The following is a 17,578-nucleotide window of genomic DNA, read 5'->3' as shown; positions in this document are numbered from 1 at the left end:
TATTTAGAGCTATACTAACTTCTTGATAAAGGTGTTTTTTGTTGTTGTTGTTTTTTTCAATACTGTATCAAGTCAAAAATGCTTAATTCCTTGAACCCTGATTTCCTTATGAAATTTAGTGTAATTATTTTAAAACTCTGGGCCTCCTCAGTATGCATCACAGTTAATGTGAAAATGTGTATTGAGAAATCAGTTTTGGTGAACAGTAATTGACCATTACCGTTAATAGGCATCAAAGACGACTATCCTTTATTTCTGATAGACACTATAGGTGGTAGTCAAAATTATTAATGATTCTATTGCTCTGAACATCAGCTGTAACAGAGGTGATTTGACATAATTGTACTAGTTTTCTGAAAAGATGGTAAATAATGTACTTACGCTATTTTGTAGTTACACATTTTTTTTTCCCCCAAAGCCCCAGTAGATAGTTGTATGTCATAGCTGCACATCCTTCTAGTTGCTGTATGTGGGACGTGGCCTCAGCATGGCCAGAGAAGCGGTGCATTGGTGCGCGCCCAGGATCCGAACCCGGGCTGCCAGCAGTGGAGCACCTGCACCTAACCGCTAAGCCACAGGGCCGGCCCTGTAGTTACACATTAAACCTCACTTAGCTCTAAAGAAACTAAATAAAAGCTCTGACATAATTCCTTCTGATTTAACTGGAATACTGGGATCAATCTATCTCTTAACAACCTTAACAGATAGGAAGAGGGTATATTTTAAAGATGAAGAAATGATGCACTTTGCAGATATAGTCAATGAATATTCAGGAGTACATAGCTCTACTTCATTTGCAGCAAAGGTAACATGGAAAGGTCTCTTGGTGAGATTATTGAATAAGCTTTATAAAAGCACTGTTCTCAGGTCTGGCCCAGTGGCGCAGTGGTTATGTTCGCATGCTCCACTTCGGCGGCCTGGGGTTTGCAGGTTCAGATGCCAGGTGTGGACCTACACACTGCTGGTCAGGCCATGCTGTGGTGGCAACCCACATACAAAAATAGAAGAAGATTGGCACAGATGTTAGCTCAGTGACAATCTTCCTGAAGCAAAAAGAGGAAGATTGGCAACAGATGTTAGCTCAGGGCTGATCTTTCTCACCAAAAAAACTCTGTTCTCACTGTAGGAAGGTGATTAAGAGCACTGGCTGGATCCAAACGTCAGCTCCCTGCTTGCTTGCTCCGGGATCTTGGACATGTCATTTCCAATCCCATTTCTCTGAGCCTCTGAGCACTCAACTGTGAAAACAGGAGTACCTGTCCTCAAAAATTTTGTGGACGCTGTAGTTAACATATAGAAAGCAGGTGGTTCTGAAATTGAGTTACCTTGAATCTAGAAGAGCACAATGAGAAAGGGGAGGAAGACATTTCAGCACATACCACTTCTTTTTTGTTTTGTTTTGGCTGCACAATCACAATGCAGTGAGACAACAGCAGATGGGGGAGGAGGGGAATTCCTGGCAAAATAGCCTTGGGTGGATAGTTCAACAGGGGCCCACTCCCTTCATTGATCTCAAAACTGTCTCGGAGCAACTTTGTCAGGAAATATCTGAATAGTTAACTTTTCTGAGACCATTCTTCTCTTTGCCTTCACTCTTGAATGGTGATTAGTCTTCTAGAGAGTTCTGGGTCACAATCCATTTCCATCAAATCTGGGCCTTTTTTCTCATTGTCCTCAGACATTATTGAGTGAGTCCAGTTTGGATTTTATTCTTCTGAATCACTTTTTCTACTTGGGTTGCAGGAGTTGCTGTCATCTCATCGCTTTCTCACCCCATTGTTCTTTTCTAGCTGGCTCTCATTCTTCATCCTTCTCTCCCTCCCTTTTTTTGTTCCTCTGTACTGTTTATTATTTCTTTGAAATTTTAAAACTTAGCCAAAGTATATATCCCTTGTTAATTTTGCCTAGGATATGTGAGTCTTCCTGATCTCTCCAAATTCAGGTGGTTTATTTTGCTTTGAGGAGGATTCTGTTTTTGAAATGAAAAATTTTCAGTTGCAGGTTTCATGCCTATATTCCATTTGTTTTCTTTAGAAACACCTATCCGTTAGATAATCCTCATTTTCATTGCTTTTTTTATTCTCTGTTCCAGTAATGCCTTTCAAATTTGTCACTAAATTTCATTTTACTGTCATGAAAACCTGCTTCCCACTGCTTGCAATGTGGATCTTGGCTGCTGTGCTTTTGGGCGCATTGGACTTTTTAAACTGTCCCTTGTCACAGCCTACTTTTGTTTAGTGAAGATAAGGTCCACTGGTATCTTTTTTATTTTTAATTGAAGTTATCTTTTTTATGAGCAGTATATGTTCATTGCTGGTAGACTGGAAAAGGGAAGCAAAAGAAGAAAATATAACTCATCCATAATCCTACCACAATTAAAATTGTGATGACAGTCTTCAAACCTTTTTCTAAGAGTGTAAAACAGTCCCCACTCCCCTGTCCCATGACATCACACTGCTTTGACACTTGATTTTTCATTTAATCTTTCATCAGCTTTTATGTATTAAAAACATGAGAGCAGTATTTCTATTTCAGAGGAAAGTTTTTCCTTTGATTTCTTGAGCACATTAGAATTACATGGGGAGCTTTTAAAAAATATTGATGCCTATGCCCAGCCCCCAGTATTCAGATTTAATTGTTCTGGGACGAGACCCAAGCGTCAACATTTTTAAAAGGCTTCCCTGGTGTTTCTAATGTGCAGTCAGAGCTGCGAGCGCCTGGCTAAGTGTGTGCAGTAGGGACTTGGGGTAAGGCTTTGGTGTGGGGCCTTGTTTGGTGTTCAGTAGGCTAACCTACCAGCACAGCTATTTCCTTTTACTGCCAAGGAAATGGCCGAGCCTGTCCAGCAAGGAGCCAGCTTTTGTTAAAATCCACTAATTAGATAACTGATTCCCCAAGTAGTTGCAGAATCTTACTTAGTGACGGCAGTTACCTTGGTTTAGACCCTTCAGTTGGATTGAGGACAGTAATTGCAGCCCTCCTAATGGGTTAAACGTAAATTCACTGTAAGATACTTTAGTCATTTCTTTACTTTTTACCATGTGGCCGACTTTTTTGATGAAACAAACTATTAAGCTATGTCAGTACATCAGTTCTCAGGCAGGGTCTTTCTGGGGAGGATGTCTAATATTCATTATTAACTTGTCTGCATAGTTAGAGTAGTCACTCCTCAGTCTTCTCCAAATCCTCAGTAAATCTGCACTTACACAAGGTCTTTGGATGTGTATGATTTTGTTAAGAAGAGAAGTTGAGTTTCTCATTCAGAAAAACGGAGAGCAGAGGCAGGACCGTGAGTGGTGTATAAACAAAATTTATTTAATGACTTGTAGAATTCACAGAAATCTTGATGAACTTTCCATGGGACATGGAATGGAGGAGCTAGTCCTAAGTCAGTCTTATAAAACTCATTAAATCATATCGTACTTGCAGCTAGAATTTGCAATTAACATATCTTGGAAATTTTAGTTGAAGCTACGTTGTCTAAAAGGAAATGTTCTATGACTGTTTAAACCTTTAACTATGGCTACACTGGGCAATTAGTCTGAAAATTTTCCAGAATAAAATTATTTTGGTCATGATCTAGGCAGATATGCTATTGAGGGCTTCTTCTATAGTATTAGGGCTTCTCAGACTTCAGTGTGCTATCTGGCAGTCTTGTTAAAATGCAAAATCTCATTGAGCAGGTCTGGGCTGGGGCCTGACAGTCTGCATTTCTAAGGAGCTCCTAGGTGATGTCAGTGATGCTGTTGTGGCAGGCACTTTGAGTAGCAAAGCTCTGTCACACAGTAGTTGAGGACCTGGAAGTGGGAAAAACCGCTCAATACTTAGCAAGAGCAGAGGTGCATTCCACCTCAACTATTTTTTTGTTTTGTTTTTTGATCTTGCAGACACTGCTAAAGAACTAATTAGTTAACCGCCCCTGGAAACTATATAGGTCCTGTAATACACATCTCAGTATGTTAATTTAGCCATGACTTTTAATTTCATATCCTGACTTTTCCTTCATTCCAAATTCCTCATTTCTTTTATTCTTGCTATGAAAGCATCCAAACATGCATAAGTAGATTGAATCACAGAACATCTGTACCACTCAATGTTAACATTCATATTTGATTCTGATGTTTTTAAGGAAAGAAATGATACAGACTTGAATTCCCTTTTGTGCTCTTCCTCACTCACATTCCTCTTTTTTTACTCTCCCAATACAAGTCTGACCATGAAGCTGATGTATCATCATCCACATTTTTTACTTTTATTACTTAGTATGTATCCAGAAAAGTTACATACTATTGTTTTGTGTATTTTTAAACATAAATGGTACGTAAACGGTATCATGATGTAAACCATCATTCTATAATTCTTTTCACACTATTTTTGAGGTCTATCCGTGTTGATACATGTGGTTTCTTTCATTATGGCCGTTATTTACTGTTCAGTCGTATGAATACATACAGTTTACGTGCCGATTCCTTTGATGGACATTTGGAAGGTTTCCAAATGTTAGGAACAATACTGCAGTAAACATAGATATATATATATGTCCTCCTGCACCTGTGCAAGTTCCTCTGAGTTATTTCCCAGAAATGGGAAAATATTATTTGTATTGACTGAATTACAGAAATGAACTATTATACAAAGACAGTTTATATTCATAAGTTAAAGACTTCCTGCAGTAAGCTAGTCTCCCCCCCACTCAGTCTAAATTTTACTAAAAACAGGAAACCAAGCCAGCCCTGATGGCCTAGTGGTTAAAGTTCGGGGCTCACTGCTTTGGTGGCCCAGCTTCGCTTCCCAGTCGTGGAACCACACCACCTGTCTGTCAGTTGCCATGCTATGGCGGCAGCTCACATGGAAGAATAGAACAACTTACAACTAGGATATACAACTATATACTGGGGCTTTGGGGAGGAAAGAAACAAAAAAAGAGGAAGACTGGTAACAGATGTTAGCTCAGGGCAAATGTTTCCTTGCAAATTAAAAAAAAAAAGGAAACCATTATGTGCTGTTTGTAAATAAGCATAACTTAAAGAGGTTTGTCTGCTTCCAAAGTTGATTGATACAATGCTAGAGATGGAAATTTTCAGGCTGAATTTTTTAAGCAAACTTACTAACTGAAGTGTACATACAGAAAAGTGCATGTCGTAAATATACAAATCTCTGAATTTCCACAAACTGAACACACCTCTCCCAGCACCCAGATCAGGAAAAACAAACTTACCACCATCCCAGAAGCCCTTTCACAGAAACACCTTCCTGACACTACCCACCAAAGGGTAAACACTGTCCTGACTTTGAACAACATAGATTTGTTTTGCTTATTTTTTAACGTTATATCAATGGACTCATACAGCATGCGCTCTTGTGTCTGGCATCTATTACTCAGCATTATATTTGTGAGATTCATCCATGCTGTTGCATGATGTAATAATTTTTTCATTCTCTTTGCTGTATGGTAGGTTTGCCTCAACCACACTAGAGATATTTTGCTTAATCAATCAATCCTAAAAATTTTTAATAAATAACTATACATGCATTAAACCTCCATTTGAACTTGATTACATACATCAAAAAATTTTACCACTATCAAGAGAAAAATGGAAGTACAGAATCTAGTTGCAAAATATACTGGCATTAGTTATATTCATATTCTATGATTATTATAATAGCTTCCTCAGTTCATTCAGTTGTTCATTTATTCATTCAAAAGATAATTATTAAATGCCTACCATGTCCTAGATGTGGAAGATAGAGACAGTTGTGAAAAAGATAGATGAGGCACCTGTTATCAGGAATGCTTTCAACTTAAAGTAACAGAACACCAGCGAAGAGTTATTTAAACAATAAAGAAGTTTAATTGTCCCATATAACAAGAAGTCTGGAGGCAGATAGTTCCAGAGATTTCACCCCTCTTCTACTCTGCCATCCTAATAATGTTGGCTTTTTGTCCCTGGCTTATTCCCTCATGGTCACAAGGTGGTCGCTGACACTCCAAGGATTACGTGCTCACAGCAGCAACCCAGACAAGGAAAGGAAGGCTCCACTTGCCAGCAGAGAAAATAAGGAACAACTTCCTCCTGGTGTAACTCTATCAGGGAGAAAAATCTTTACCAGAATCTTCCCACATGTCCATCCCTAGATTACTCATTGACAAAGATAAATGGAATAATCATAATGGGCTTAGATCAGTGATTCTCTACTTTTAAAATTACCTGGGGTCTTCCTTACAGAAGAATTCCAAATAATTTATGTAGATACTGTCCAGTCCAAGTGGACTTTAGTCCCCTACCATGAGTGTGGGCCACACTCAGTGAGTTGCTTCCAAAGAATAGATTTGGACATGGTGAAAAAGTAATTGTACTAGTGGAGAAACCTGGAAAATACTGCCTTAGCCCAGTGAGCAAAATAAACATCAGAGATGAGTCATGTTGAGAGCATGACCCCAGTATAATGTGGTGAGAAGGGCACTTCGCCTCTGTGGTTTTCTTCCTAAAAAACTAGAACCCCAGTCTTACCATGAGAAAAGCCTCAGGCAAACACAAATTTAAGGGAATTCTACAAAATAGCTGACCAGTACTCATCAAACCAGCGAGGTCATGAAAAACAAGGCAAGACTGAAGAACTGCCACAGACCAGAAGAGACTAAGGAGACATGATGACTGATGTGAAGCGGTATCCAGATGGGATCTGGGAACAGGAAAGGGACACTGAGTGAAAACTAGGAAAATCTGTGTCAAGTCTGCAGTTTAGTTAATAACGTACCAGTCTCAGTCTTTCAGCTGTGACATATGTACCAAGCTAACATAAGATTGTAAGATGTTAACCATAGTGGGGGCTGGGGGGAGTTAGATGAACTGAGATTGGCAAAATGTTGATAAATATTGAAGCTGGGTGATGGTCACTGGGACTTATTACACTATTCTGTCTGCTTTTGTATGTCCTTGAAGATTTCCATTAAAAGTTTTAAAATGTGAATATTTTGTTTTAGTACATAATATGCCTACATTTGTTTCAATACATAATAAAGTATAATGGTTGATAGCATGGATTTTGGTATCAAGAATTCTGTATTTGAATCTCAGTTTTACATTGAACAGTTGGTGATTTGGGGCAAATTACTAAACTTTTCTAAAGCTTGGTTTCCTTATCTGTAAAATGCAGGTAATCATGATAATACCTACCTCATGGAGTTGTTTTAAGGATTAAGTAAGATAAAGCATGTAATATGCATTGTTATAGTATATGGCACATAATATGCACTCAACAATTTGAAAGTATCCTCACCAGCATGTAAATTTAGTCTCTTTTAGCTCTAATTAACAGAAATACACTTCAGTTAGATTAAGCAAAAAAAGCAGAGGAATTTAGTATCAAGGTGTGTCTCATAAAACCCAAAGACAAGGATGCAGCTGAGCTTCACATATGAGCTAAAACCAGAGACCTTCCGGCCCCTCTGCAATCACATCTTCCTTCTTCTGGTCAAGGACCAACATTTTCTGCTTCTCACTCTTGAATTCAAGAGGGAACGGTGGTGGCCCACAGCTCTAAGGTTCATATCTGTCCATTCAAGATTCCTTCCAGACTGACACTAAAATCTCTTGATCCCAATGCCCAATTTCCCAGGAAGGGCCCATTGGCCCAGGCAAATGTGGCCGAGAACAGTCACCTTGTACAAGCATAACTGGGGTAGGCACGTGGATGGACGTGGGCAGCCAACAGAAGAGTATTCACTAAAACCAGTTCATTTACAGTCATGGGCTTTGAAAAGTGGAATGTCTTCACCAGATTCTCTATATAAAAACATTAGAATGCAATAAAATCAAATTAGTAATATCCATGCTTTTTTCATTCATTCATTCAACAGATATTTATTGCATACCTACTAAATGCCAGACACTATGTAACTGGCTGAAGATATATAGAACAAGACAGACTTGGTCCTCCTCTGGCAATACAAAAGCAGAATTAAATTATTTACTTGCAAGTGCCTGTGACAAAAGTGCAGACATTCAAAACTTTCTTCCAAACGTGAGAAAAACCGATGCTCTAAGGAAGGTGTGCTGTGTACGGCCTGTGACTTCCATGGATCCTCTTCCTCCTTACAGTGTACTTCCCAGAAGTGCACACACCCTAATTTCAGAAGCGTAGAGTCAGGTTACGCAGATAAAAATACAGTGAAGGCCATCATATTGCTGTCTTCCTGTAGATGTCCTTGGGAACATTCACTTACTTTGTCTTAATCCTGTGCTCACCAGGCAACCCTCTGGCCTGGCATGTGGTCACCAGGAGAGGGTGGTCTGTGCACATGATTGTTAGTAGTTGTTCTCTTGTTCAGCTTCATGCTAGAACCAGAGAAGATGTGCTTGGGCACTGTGGGTACATAATGAATAAAACTCGTAATCTTAAGTTTTGAAGATTTCTGTGTAAGTAGATTTATAATATTTATAATTTATAATATTTAGAATCTAATTTCTGGAAAAAGTAGGTAATACAGCCTCACATCCTTTTTGAATGAGAAATAATCAAGTGGAAACTATCATTCCATTGTCACACCCTGTTTTATTCCTCCTATCACAGCTGACATTATTCCTCCTTCGTTTTGTGACTGAGAAGCCATGGGTACTCGGGCAAGGAGCGTCTGATGGCACCAGCATCTGTGTAGTGTCCTAGCAGAGAAAGTGCTTAAACTCTGCACTAAAACACCAAATGTTAATTAGTATATAATTTTGTATTTAAAAATATTGAAATCTCCACTTCTGTCCCTCAAAGTCTCATTTCCCTTCAGTGTCAGACTGAAACCGAGAACTAAGGAATAAAAAGTCTTCCCTAGAGGAAAAACTTTAAGATAAGCTTTGCTAACTGCAGCTGTGCATATTCAACATAATCAACTGTTGTTCAAAACTAACTGGGTCTTTCTGTCCCTCCTTAGTACATGAGTGAGCAGTCTTGCCCAGAAATTCAAGGTCCAGACATCAAGATTCAGTCTTCAGGGCCAAACACAGGCTGACAGGAAGGTGCCAACCAGCAAGGCCACGTGTTCCCCTTCCCCTCCCTAAAACCCCTGCACGCGCTCCCCCTCCCCTACCCAAGACCCCAGCACATGCTCTCCCTCCCCTACCTAAAACCCCTACCTTTTTCCCTTCAGGGAGGTGGATCTGGTTCTAACTCCCATCTCCTTGTCTGGCTGCTTTCGATAGTAAACCTCTTTCCTTGCCACAAACCTGATGGTTCAGTTATCGGCCCTACTGTGCGGTAGGTAAACAAACCTGTGTTTGTGTTCGATAACAAGACTGATAGGTTAAATCTAAGGAAAACTACATGTTCCCAGTTCTTGATTACTAGAGTAATTAACATTTTATTGAAAGAAAAACTTTTGACCAAGACCAATGTTTGAATGTATATATCTATGCAAAGAAAACTGGAATTATAAACAAAACCAAAACTCCACCTGGGTGAAATTACAGGTGATTTATTCTTATCTCTATTTCCTACAATTAATATATACGACATGCATAATAGAGAAATAATAAAAGTAAAAGAAAAATTTTTAACCAGGCAGAGACTATGACCATGTGGATAGGTTATAAATATCATATACATTATATGTATTTGTCTTCTAACGTTTAAATGGAACAAAACTGCAGTTTCCCTTTCAAAGATAAAAATTCATTATCAATATCATCTTCCTCCTCATTATCATGTATTTGATTCTCCTGTTTCTTGAACTGATTACTTTATGGTATGTGTACTCCCTCTCCTCCCCCCAGAGCCTAAACCCAAGCCTAAAACAGTTTTTTCTTTTAATTGTATTACAAGCTGTGCATAAATACTGTCAATTGATCATTTGATTGTTTGGTGTATAGTTAGGAAAAAAAATATATAATAAATTCTCTTGGCATGCTTGTTCCTGCAAGGGTCCAGTAAGTAGTAAATCTTTTTGTGTGTGTGTGTGTGTGAGGAAGATCAGCCCTGAGCTAACATCTGTGCTAATCCTCTTTTTGCTGAGGAAGACCAGCTCTGAGCTAACATCTATTGCCAATCCTCCTCCTTTTTTTTCCCCAAAGCCCCAGTAGATAGTTGTATGTCATAGTTGCACATTCTTCTAGTTGCTGTATGTGGGACGTGGCCTCAGCATGGCTGGAGAAGCGGTGCGTCGGTGCACGCCCGGGACCCGAACCCAGGCCGCCAGTAGCGGAGCGTGCGCACCTAACTGCTAAGCCATGGGGCCGGCCCAGTATTAAATCTTAAAGTCACAAAAACTTGAATTTAGTCTCCAAATTTAATCCCAAGTATTCTGGCAAAGTTAACCTTGATAAAGAACAAATATTCACATGACATTTTAGAACTTTATATTTCATATAATATTCTAACACTTTACGAGTAGTAAAATTTTTTGAGGGGTACTCACTCTTCCTCTCTGTTAAATTGATATTTTGGTTTATATATCAGTACTGGAAATTCTAAAATGAAAATACAAGGCCGGCAGAAGCCAGAAAGCAACAGTATTCAATGATAATTAAGCAGGTCCAGCCAAAAATATTACTGAACACAGCAAAATAAACAGACTTCAGATTCTAATTCTCATGAAGTGAACAGGTCACATTTTCTAAATTGTATCCTCAGGAAGGATCAATGCAGAGGGAATAATATAAGGAAGGACTAATGTAGAAAAATATGGCTCCTTTGTTTTCATAAAACCCAGATTAGGTCCAATTAGGTACTTAATAAAGCTCATAAGAAGAACAGAAGTTTAGTCTGGTTGGTAATTCTTTATCCCACCATCCTAAAACAATATAGTGTGTTATTTAGTCACAGGACACTTCTATTGAGGAAGAACAAAAGCAACATAACACATGAGCTCTTCCAGCAAATTTCCTATCAGTTCCAACAGCTGATCCTGAGAGCCACACACTGCCAGGAGGGAAAGCCCTGTGGAAGGGCTTCCTAATGCACAAGGAGTTAAGCACTTGAGGTTATTGTAAAATAATATACCTCAGGGACAGGGAGTGCCTGGTCTTTTCCTCTCTCGCCGTCAACAGGCAAGCGCCGCTTCTCGGAAATCCTCAGTGCCCCCCAAAGCCCCCAAACTCCATGCCCTCAATCTGGTGAACAGAATGCTTTCTCTCCCCCTTCCCCTCTGCACCTTCCTCTCTCCTTGTGAAGCCAGGAGCCTCAGATTCAGACAGCAGAGGCCTCCTCTCTAGAAAGCCAATGTTCGTGGCAGCTGTGCTAGTATTCTAGGATGCCCTGACGTGAGTCCACAATCTACTCTGGGAAGCAGAGGCCCTCACTGGAGGAAGTACCGTTTTCCTCAGTAACCAGATTTCTTTGGGGAACCCCAGATTCCTTTTTGGCCTCTGCCATAGGCATCTGGGAGGCCTTAGAGCCCTGATAAACCAAGGGTGGTGTGCAGACCAGCAGCATGGGCCTCAGCTGGAAACCCACTCTAAACTCAATCAGAATTGCATTTTAATCAGTTTCCCAGATGACTCTCATGCACATTAAAGTTGGAGAAGAACTGCCATAAAGGAGCCACTTTGGGTCAAGGGAGAGATTTGAAAGCTGATTTGGGGAGCCACAGGAATAGCAAATTAAGGGGTCAATGAGGGTCTTCCAGCACTCATTATGTGGCTGTTAATCAACCTAGTGCTGTTCGAACATGTGACCTGAAACTCTCCCTTCTGCTCCCGCCCCAATTCTGAGGAGAAACCTAGGGATTAAAGCAAGCGATATGGGTATGGTGTTACTGTGAAGCAGCGCTATAATGTCACCCAGTCCAGAGGGGCAAAGAAACCTCTACCAAAATAAAGCCAGGCTCATTACTTCACAAGAAATAGAATCAAATTTCTGTAGTAAAAGAAATACAAACGCTGAGATGTGCCACTTCACAGTTGGGAAGCACAGATCCGCCCCTTCCAGTGCCTTTGTGTGACTCAGAAAAAGGTGGCCGGTACCTGGCTTTGCTATTGGTCAGTGCCTTTGGGTGAAGAAAAAGCCACCCCTCCTTCCACGGGACTTTGGCCCCACTCACCGTCAGCAGGATGCCCTTGTGTACAACCATAAGCAGGGACCTGGAAACGCTGAGCACAGAAGAGAAATGATGACACGTGACAGGACAGGACGACAGGGCAGCTGACTCTGCCTACCAGATCACTCAAGTTCCCTCCCTTATGACGCCAGTCAAGTAAACTGCTTCACTTGCTAATCTTTTATACAACACTGTGACAGGATTTCTCCTGTTATTGCACCTGGAGTCTTTAGATGTCCACTTCTTATTTTCAGATGTTAATTTTGTCCTTTTGAAAGCAATATATCATATTAAAGAAAATAAAAATGTTAGCCACGACCTCACCACCCTAACCCAACCAAAACTAGCATTTTGTTGTATTTCCTACAAATCTTTGCTGTGCTCTGAGCTCTGTGGACATCTGCTGGCCCAGTGAAACACCCCAGGCAGTCAACAACTCAGGCTCCTGTCCCGACTTGTGACACCCGCACCTCCTGGTTGCCAACGTGCTTTCTCTCCCATAGCCCAGTGCCTCTTCAGACAGTTGACCTGGAGGGAGCTCCCACTTGGCTCAATCCAGAACCCAGCTCACCAAGAACTCGACTTTCACTAAATGGTATGGTCCTGAACCATTCCCTCCCTGCCCTGAAGCCAGAGGGTGGAATTTGGGTTCTTTTTCTCTTAAGCACGTATCAACTTACTTGACTGCTATGTGCCTTGACCCTGTGCCTTAAGTCACTTCAACTTCGAGGCCTCAGAAGACCAACACTGTTCACTGCAAAGTGCCCAAACTCCCCTTCTGATTTTACCCACTCTGCCTTCATTGCATCCACTTACTCTCTTTTTTCACATTGCATCGTCGCTTTTTGAACTTAGCAATTGTGCCTGGTTTCTGTCTTCTGACTTTCAGCTCCCCTTGAAGGATTTCGGTTTGGACTCAAGTTACTCAAGTTGCTGGCTCTGCCTGGCCCAGACAATCCCAGAAGGAGACCTAGTCTTAGCTAGGTCCTGGGGCCACCCTCGGGAGACCATTGTAATTGGAGCATCCTGTGGTGTTGTAATATCAGCAGTTTTCCATGTGGCACAATAGTTCTTTAAAAATCACAAATTTTAATGATGGCAGTGTATCTATCTTAATATCCTGTCATAATTTACTTAGCCATTTCCCTATTGCTGGAATTTAGGTGGTTTCCAATATTTTTAGTACCTAAGTAATACAATGATGAACAACTTGTACAAAAATTTTGGATTATTACCTTAAGAAAGATTCCTAGATGGGGAATCACCGGGTTAAAGAATATCAATATTTTTATGATATATGTTTGGTTCTTGATATATGTTTCTAAAATTGCTTTCTAAAATGATGATACCAACTCAAAGTGCCAAAATCAGTATCTAAGTGTACTAGTTGCACAGTATACCGACCAGAATGCCTTCATTTCATCATTCAACGAACAGGTACTGCATTAGGGACTGATTAGGGTTTGGGGAGATAAAAACAAAATTTTTGCTGCCACAGAGCTCAGATTTCAGTGCAGGAAAGAGATGACAACATGATAAATACCATAAATGTACTGTATTTATAACATGCTGTATGAGAGAAGTGGGAACATCTAATTCTGCCTGAAACTTCCCAGAGGAGGTGACATTCATACTGAAACTTAAAGGTGACAAGAAAGGGATTTCAAGCAGAAACAACAACACGAGCAGAGCAATGAGGTGTGCAACAGTCCGTCATGTTCAAAGAGCTGCATGCTATTTAGGAAGACCAGAGGACAGACAGGGTGTGCTTGGGAGAGGGGCAGGAGAAGTGATTCTCTAGGACCTTGTATTTTTATGACAGAATGTCTGAACTTCCTCCTGTATGCAATGGGAAGCCACAGAAAATTTTTAAGCAAAACAATTTCATGATTTTCCTTCATTTACTCTGATATAGATTTGTTTCTGGTATCTATTTAGAAGGGGCAAAGGAGCCATTGCAGGAGTATGAACTGGAATGGGGGTAGACTGGAAGCAGAAGACCTGGGTAAGAAGTCATCTCAACATACCAGGTGAAAAATGAGAGGGTCTCAACCAGTGAGGTTGCAATGGGCATGGGAAAGAGTCAAACAGAGGTATTTAGGAAGCTGAGGTGACAGGAGTTGGTAAGTGATTGTATTTGGGAGGAGGGAGAGGATTGGTTAACCCATTCACCAAGACAAGCAAGAGAAGAAGGATTAGGGAAGAAGACGTGTTTGATTTTTGAATGTAGAAGTTGAGTCCATGCAGATGAAGAAATCCAGTGGCCCTATGATATATGATTTGCTATTCAGGAGAAAAAACAAGTGGGGTAGCAATATATATTTGGAAGTTAGTGTATGGGAGGTAGCTATAGTTTTGACTATTCCCTCTTATTATCTGGGCATGATCTTTGCCTATTTATCTTTTTGGGGTCTTAATATTTTTCTTATACATTTGGGTGAGCTAATTTTATATTATTGTCTGACATATCAGCTCCAAACTAGATGTCCCTTTAAACCTTAAGTTTTTATTTTAATCCTTTCATGTCGAGGGAAATAAAGGTTTGATAAATAATGTTGTCCACGGGGACAATAAACTGTGTGAGGTTCAAATATAGAGACAGAGATAGGAAATAGCCACTAACATTTTAGCCAAAAAAAAGCAGGTGAGAGGAAGATTTATAGTACACATCTTACATGCAGCCACAATAGAGAACAAAGCACTGTAGAATGACTCCAGGACAGGACACAGAACCATAGGTGTTGTCAGCAAGTTGGATCACATGTTCTCGATCAAGAGCATATGAGGAAGATCTGAGCAGTCTGAGTCTTAGACAATAACACAACAATCTACAACTTGCTCCCCTGACCCCACACTTTCTCTCAGGGTATCCATACATCTGTGCTCCTTGGACCTTTGCCTCATTTTTATTTTCCTGCTCCAGTGGGTGCTTCCCTTTGCTCCTCCAGTGGGCTGTCGTGATGTGGAAGGTTTGGACAATAACGAGGTAGGACCAAGGACCATTTACATTTTAATAAAAGATTCCCATGAGGCAAAGTTTAAATCTGAATTTATGCTACATTTAATATATATACATATACATATATATGTACTAATTAAAAATAAAAATTTCTCTCTATATATCATAATCTTTTCAGATCAAAGAAAATTTCAAGATTTAAAAAAATTTTTAACTTCTAGTTCCATTTAGTAAAAGTTGCATGACATCGCTCTCACTCTAACAATGAGAATAAGCTAGATATGGTAGAAAATCATTTTTTTATAAACTCATCAGAAAGCTGAGTTCCCAAAGAAACTGAAATAAACTAAATTCCAGAAAACAATGAGCTCTTCCTAGGCCAAAGAGATCTACAACCACTTTCATTCTTGGCATAGTGACAAGAGGAGGAGGAACCCACCGTAGATGGAGATGTGGAGAAATCTGCCTAAGTTTTAACAAATTTTTGATGCCATGTGTGAGCTGGCATGATGGATTGAGCTCCAGTCACCCAGCAAGTCTGCACCCATCTGCCAACTCTTTTCCACAGGCCTTCACCAGAGTGCACAAGGGTAGTATTCTGGAGGCTGGGGCCAGGGCAGGAGACCTGAGAAAAGTGCCGCTGAAGCTGTCTGGGCCTTACCTAGTGTACTTCTGTGATCCTCCAAAGGCTGGGGGTGGAGCAGGAGAGCAGAAAGAAATCCCTCCAACAGATTCCTGGCCCTCACCAAGTACACTGTAGTGGCCTGAAAATTGGGGCCAGGGCAGCAGAGTGAGAAGAGACATCCCAAGCACAGAAAGCCAGGAACGGGACTTGAGAAAAGAGAACCCTCTAGTGACCCCCCAAAGCTGGCAGCCAGGCTATTAATTAACTATAAAGCACACAGATCTGCTGTTCAGGGAGCTGGTGGCTGGGTTGCAAGGCATCAAGAGATCTCTGGAGTCACACTTGTGCTCAGATTCGAAGCCCTATCAAAAGGAAAGTCCTAATTCTAATCTTAAAACATTGAAAATAGTGGAAAATCTAACTAAATCTGAAACAAAGCCTAGACCTAGCAATTCTACAGATTATTTTCACTCAGTCTCCCCCTCCTGCATTAGTGGCATGACAGGAGAAGGGGCATGCCCTTTTCTGGGACCAAATATTTTTTATTTCAGTCTCTATAGCTCTTTTGCTCATACTATCAATCATACAATAAAAATTATGACACCCAAAGAAGCCAGAAAATGTGATTCATAGTCAAGAGAGGAAATGATCAATAGAAATAGACACAGAGATGCCTGAACATTAGAGTTATCAGATAGAGAACTGAAACGTACTATAATAAATATGTTAAAAGATCAAGAAGAAAAAGTGGACAACATGCATAAACAAATGGGGACATTCAGCAAAGAGATGAAAACCACAAGAAAGAATCAAATGTAAATGCTAAAAATAATTTTTTTGTGTGTGTGTGAGGAAAATCAGCCCTGAGCTAACACCCGATGCCAATCCTCCTCTTTTTTTTTTTGCTGAGGAAGACTGGCCCTGGGCTAACATCCATGCCCATCTTCCTCCACTTTATATGGGACGCCTGCCACAGCATGGCTTGCCAAGCGGTGCGTCAGTGTGTGCCCGGGATCCGAACTGGCAAACCCCGGGCCGCCACAGTGGAGCACACGCACCTAACCGCTTGTGCCACCGGGCCGGACCTAAAAATAACGTTTAAAAATAATATCAGAAATTAACATAAAACAGGATACAACAGAGAAGAGGATCAGTGAACTTGAATATAGGTTAATGGACTGTATCTAGGCTGAAATACTAAGAGAAAAGGAATTTTTAAAAAAGGAACAGAACCCCCTAAGATCTGTGAAACAATCAAATGGTTTAACATATGTGTAAAGGAGAAGTGAGGAGAGGAGGGGGAGAATTGGGCAGAAGAAATATTTGAAAAGAGAATGCCTGAAAATTTTCAAAAACTGATGAACAACATCATGCCACAGATCCAAGAAGTTCAGGGAACTACAAGCAGGACTGATGCAAAGCAAAGCCACACTTGTGCACAATAACTGAAAATGCTGAAACCAAGAAAAAGAAAAGTCTTTAAAAGCAGCCAGAGGAAAAAAATACTCATGACATACACCATCAGAAACAGGAGAGGCCAGAAGACAATGGAAACACATCTTTAAAATGCTGAAAGTGAAAGAATGGTCAAATCAGAATTCTAAATATATTTTTCCAAACTAAAATAAAGACATTTTTAGACAGACAGAAGCTGGGAGAATTGTCATCAGCCGACCTGTGCTATAAGAAATCCTAAGGGGTGTTCTTCAGGCCAAGGGGAAACGATACCAGAAGAAAGCCTAGATCTGCTGGAGAGAATGAAGAGCACCGAGAGAGTAAATACGTGGACAAATATAAAAGACCTTAAAATATTTTTTTTTCTTTTTTCCTCTTTCTATCCTCTCTTTCCCTTCCCTCTTGGTACAGAAATTTTGGCATTGGAGGAAGTGAGGCAGTGAGGGAGAGGTAATGTTGCACAGTGTAGAATGCCCCAGAGTTCCAGGATGTGGCATGGTAGAGGGACAGGATG

This window comes from Diceros bicornis, chromosome 39, assembly GCF_020826845.1.
Source record: "Diceros bicornis minor isolate mBicDic1 chromosome 39, mDicBic1.mat.cur, whole genome shotgun sequence".
In the NCBI taxonomy this organism is placed as follows: domain Eukaryota; kingdom Metazoa; phylum Chordata; class Mammalia; order Perissodactyla; family Rhinocerotidae; genus Diceros; species Diceros bicornis.
This window is presented reverse-complemented; position numbering follows the sequence as displayed.